This window comes from Lacerta agilis, chromosome 8 (assembly GCF_009819535.1).
Source record: "Lacerta agilis isolate rLacAgi1 chromosome 8, rLacAgi1.pri, whole genome shotgun sequence".
NCBI lineage: Eukaryota > Metazoa > Chordata > Lepidosauria > Squamata > Lacertidae > Lacerta > Lacerta agilis.
In genome coordinates, this window is record NC_046319.1 from 29,629,308 (window position 1) to 29,635,344 (window position 6,037).

The following is a 6,037-nucleotide window of genomic DNA, read 5'->3' on the forward strand; positions in this document are numbered from 1 at the left end:
TCGCTCGTTCCCTCTACCGCCACCACCAGCGCTAGGCCGGGAGGGGAGCGCGCTCGGCTCTCTCTTTCTCCAGCGGTTGCGCGCGCGCGCACACACCCCCTACCCTGCCCTCTCCCTGGCGCGTGCGCGCGCACCCCCGCTAAGGGCAGCAGCTGCAGCTCAGAGAGCTGGCTCGCTCTCCGTGCGCACGCGCACTAGGCCTCGCCTGACAGGGAATGTGCGGTGTTAGGTGGAGGGAGGATAGAGTTAGATGGATTTGTGGCTCCTCCTCAGCTTTTGGATGTATCTCATCCTTGACTGAGGTGAGAAAAGATTTATTCCTCTCACCGAGTATATTGTTCTTGTCTTTAAAAATAATAATGATAATGTCCTGTGATATTTAAATAACAGCAAATAGTAGTAAAGTTTAACCATTTAAGGCAGAAATGTTTACGAAATCATCTTCCATGCTAATTTTAATAAACTTTCAAAATTATTTATTTATTTATTTATTTATTATTGGTTGATTCCCATGAGGCCTCTGGAAGCGATTTGCAATGTAATGGCGTATGTTACGTGTGTGTGTGTGTGTGTGTATATATAAACCGCATCTGCATATAAAAACAATTTTAGGGACAACAACAGCAAATTTAGAAACAGTTGAAAAGAACACGTACTAATTGAGAAATATTTTAAAAGGCTTGTTGAAAGAGGACTGAAATTATTATGTTGGGTTAGATTCCATTTACAGTACTTTTTTGATTAAAAATAAAATGTGCAGGTACTTGTATCTTGGTACAAGATACAGCACAAAATGGTTGACCGGCAGTGGAAAAAGAGGTATTTGCACCAGTGAATACATCCACACACACTGTTATATCAGGTTCCAGAACCCATCATATATATTTATCATATTTTTGTTTGGCTCACCTCTTGGTCTGGGTGCCTAATATTGTGCAATAGATCACAATCAACCACGATTTGGCATAATGTGTTGGGTGCTTCCTATTACCTTCTTGAGTTAGAATTGCACCCCCGCCTTACAGTATCTCTCTCTCTCTCTCTCTCTCTCTCTCTCTCTCTCTTTCTCCCCCTCTTACACCCACCCACCCCAATCAGACCACAACAAAGAACCCATCCACATCATATGGCGGGGATAGGGAACCCTCCGGTCTCATAATCACTGAGGGACTCCTCCAACTGCCATAATCCATGACTGTTGGTCATGCTGGCTGGAATTATAGTCCAACCCCATCCTTGTAATAATTGTGTTTTAAGGGCATGTGTTCATGTGTGCTGGTCTGGCCTTGCCCAATGGAATGTGGCTTCCCAGTGTGGTTCCTAGCCTAAAATGTTTCCCATTCTTGATTTAAATTATCATTTAACCAGATTGAAAGTAATGGAGACATTCAAGTGAGCTATCTGTTTTAAGTATTAGATTATCTATTAATTATTGTAATAAATGACATTTGGTTTGAATTATGGAAATGTTTGATAAATTCTGCTCTTAAGTTTAGTAATAATAAATAATGTAAATCAGCTCTGATGATTTATAATTTTCTGAGACTGGAAGACAATTACTTTTCCATTCCAGTAAATTAGGTGCAGTAAAGTAGATACAGTCATTAAATACCTTGGGTGCAAATTCATTAGATAAGGAACTGTTTGCTTATCTGCTAAATCAGTATTCGTGATAATGAATTTATTGTCATTAAATTCTACAATCTAAGCTATATAATTCATTTATTATGTTGATATTCCATGTACTTAAATATGCTCTTACCTATTGACAGCATTTTTGGAGGTGTGCAATAGCCCCAAGGCTTCATTTTGCTTCTCTGCCACCACTTAACAGACTGTGTTGCTAGATCACTTTCTCAATAGCAGGGATGGGGACATATGGCCCTCCAAATGTTGTTGGGCTGCAACTCCCATCAGCCCCAGCCAGCATGGCCAACGGCCAGAGATGTTGAGAGGCATAGTCCAACAACATATGGAGGCACACCTTCCCTACCCCGGACAAGTAACTCATGATCTACTGTCATATTGTCCAGGAGAGGCTAGTCCAATACATGCATTACATGCCTGCAGGAATGCATTCACACAGCAATTTATTCCATTTCTCCGAAAAGGCCTGTTCTCGTGTTGCCACCCTCCAGATCTCTCTTTTTTCTTATATATTGTAACTTATTGTACTACAATTTGAATTCAAATTGCAATACAATAAAAACTCAATGTAAGAAGCAATACAAATATGAATTAAAAGTCAATAGGAATATTTAATGTCATAAATGTGCCATCTTCAACCATAAATCCACAGATGCTCTGCGGACCACCTGAATGAAACTCACAGACCATTGAAAGTCTGTGAACCAGTTTGGAGACTCCCCTTTTAGACGGCAAAGTGAGATATAAATGATTGGCAATAAACAATAGCTATAACTGACAATAATCACAACTCTTGTCCCTCCTTCCCTTCTTCTTTTTCCACCCTCTTCTTCCAATCCAACCCATCATTCTTTCATCCCACCAGTTTATCCAAACTATTGTGTTAGAAATCTGGCTTTTATGCACAAAACCCTGCTCTCCTGTTGGCTATAATACAAATAGCCTGTTCATTTAGCCTATCTGATTTGCATATTCATAATTGGCCTAACCTCTATGACTCCTCCAAACCTCCTGCAATGCTGTTGTCTTCTCTTTCCGCTATAGCTCACTAGTCACCCTAGTGTAATATGGCTTTGGGCAACAAGTGTAAAACGAGGGAAAATATTTACAAAATTAGGCAATGTATTAAATGCCCCTGCTTGAGACCAATTGCAAAACCTTTTATCATGAGAGTACAACACTTCAGAATTTGGCAAGAAACAGAGGCCAAATGAATGAGCCTCTTTCCAACTGTGACTGAGATTTGGCAGACATGACTGGAGGTTCCTCACTCTTTCTGAGGTTAAGAATTGTTGGGAAACTGGACAGCAGTGCTCCCAATATTTGATGAAATGCAGCCTGCACTATGGAAATTAATACCTTACCTTGGACTGCACAGCCATTAATACTCTTAATGCTCCCTGCCATTCATGCTAAGCATCTTTACAATGCTGTTGAATTACTGTGTCTGGGATTCCCAATCATTTCTGCGGGATTTGGCATCATTCCGCAGGGCCTGCAAGACGGAGCTGTTCCACCTGGCCTTTGGGTTGGTTTCTGTTTAATATTTATGCTTCATCTTTTATTGGTGGGTTATTTTTGAAATTGAGACCTGCAGTTTTAATTGAATTTTTAAATTTGTATTTTAATCTGTTATTTTAAATTGATCGTTTTTATGTTTCTTGCTGTGATTTTAATTGATGTTAGCCGCCCTGAGCCCGGTTTTCTGGCTGGGAAGGGCGGGGTATAAATAAAATTATTATTATTATTATTCTTTTCCCTGAGCTGCATATTCTGAAAGACCACATTCCTAGGACCCTAGAAGTGTTTTTTTGAGGTAGGGTGGGGTGGCAACTCAAGGCAGTCCACTTAAAATTGAAATGGAAATGGATTCTAACTGAAAATATAGTTTATGAATATTCTTAGGGTACCCTGGTTCCCCTCACAGAACTACAGTTCTCAGAGTCATTTAACAGTCAATCCGTATTCCCAAGGAACTCTGGGAATTGTTATCTGAGAGGAATTATTTTCTGAGAGCTGGACCATCAAGAAGGCTGATTGCCGAAGAATTGATGCTTTTGAATTATGGTGCTGGAGGAGACTCTTGAGAGTCCCATGGACTGCAAGAAGATCAAACCTATCCATTCTCAAGGAAATCGGCCCTGAGTGCTCACTAGAAGGACAGTATCTGAAGTTGAGGCTCCAGTACTTTGGCCACCTCATGAGAAGAGAAGACTCCCTGGAAAAGACCCTGATGTTGGGAAAGATGGAGGGCACAAGGAGAAGGGGACGACAGAGGATGAGATGGTTGGACAGTGTTCTTGAAGCTACTAACATGAGTTTGGCCAAACTGCGGGAGGCAGTGAAGGATAGGTGTGCCTGGCGTGCTCTGGTCCATGGGGTCACGAAGAGTCGGACACGACTGAACGACTGAAGAACAACAACAACCTTAATAACATACTACAGTTCCCAGGATTCTTTGGGGAAGCCATGACAGTTTTAAGTATTATGATACTGATTTACATGTATAGTGCAGGTGCAGAGCAAGTCTTGCTGAAGAAGAATCTTCTGCAAAGCCTACTCATTTCTCATTAACCTTTTAGAGTTACTTTGAGAATGTAATAGTGATGGTCCATTATGCATTGGACTTCCAAGAAGCTTTTGACAAAGTCCCACACTAAAGCTGCTTGAGTACGCTTAGGAGTCAAAGGATAAGAGGAGCAATCCTCTGATTAAGGAGCAGGAAGGAGAGGGGGAAGGAGTCGGGTGCGTGTATTGCCCTAATGTGGCTGATTTTACAGAGCAGTGAGGGGACTGTAATAAAGACATTAATGGCTGCATCCAGACAGGATTGTTGCATTAGTTTTCCTGGTTATAATGCTGGTGCTCTGCCATTTTCTAATGTTCCTTTTACACTTCACTACCTGCTTCATTATGGAACTGTGGCTTTTTTATTGATGTATCACCATATCCCTCTAAATTTCATTCACACCCGTGACTATGGTGTGACACAGCAGCCAACATCACTGGGCATGTTGCCGCTGTGTATGCAGGTGTGTATTTCTGTTTCCCCTACGGTTCCCCCATGAAAACGACAGGAAAGAACTGTATGCCAGAATACAACCCCAAATTTCGTCCCAGTGTGTGATCCATGAAAACCTCAGGGATCTTGCATCTTATAAACTTCCCACAATTTTGCGGGTTAATAGGGTTGCAAACAGATTTTGTTCTGGAAGCAATTAGCACAGAATTGAAGGCTAAACTTCCACCATATTCCTGTAGATTTCTAGAAGTCGTATTTAAGTCATGTGAAAGATCACATAAAACATGTAAATTATCAGATAAGGAAACATCAGGAAAATGGAATAAGGTGCTGTCTGTATGCAGGCTTTGTCATGTTGCACGTCTGAGTGCCAAAGAAGCATAATGTTCATTGAGATGAATGCCTACAGTGACAATAGTTCAATTCAAGGAAGATAATCTCATTTTAGAAGCCTGCCACCTTACAGTGTCACTTCTGCTTTTAGGCTAGCGAACCTTTTTCAATATGAGGGTTGCATTTCCTTGTTGTCAACCTCTCAATGGTCCCACGCTAGTGGTGGGCGGGGCCAGTGGCAAAAGTTAACTGAGCAAAATATATGATCTTGTACAGTAAGCTACGCTTCAACCATGCAAAAATCAGCTTTCCATGCATGCATGTACTCACTTGTTCCTATATAAACACACACACTTCTTCATCCAGGAAAAAAAGAAGTATTATCATAGTACAAAGACATATTCCAGCCAGGCAAAGTTACTCGGGGGGGGGGGGATGTCCTGGGAAAAGTCTCAAGGGCCTCATAAACTTGGAGAGCCACATTCTATTCCTGGGCCTATGGTGAGTCATGAGGGCCTGATAACAAAGGCTTGAACATTGCATTCTAGCCCTGGGCTTGAGATTCCCTCCTCCTATTTTACTGTTACATAACAAACCTTGGAGCCTACAAGCTTCTTTTTCATTGGTGAAGTCACCATAACCATATTATTCTGAGTCTCATGAGATGCATTTGGAAAGGGTTATCCTCTGTGGCAGGATCATTCAAAGAAAGTTAATACAGTGGGATTATGTTAGCTATCCAATTTGGTATGGTAATATTGAGCTTTGCCAGCAGTGTCTCCTTAATTCTATTTATTAAAACCACTACATTCACGATAGGCTGTGGTGTTCTATTACTTTGTCCTCAGAGGGTTGGTTCTGTGACCAGTGTCCTCCTTAGAAAATAGGAAATATGCTCTCTTGATTTTGAGCCAAAGTGCTCTAGATTTCATCAAGGTTAAATATATGCCACAAAGTAAACACAAAATTAAATACAAAAATCCCTTAAGCTGTTCTGTTTGAAATAAATCTCAAGCCTCCTGCCCCACCACCACC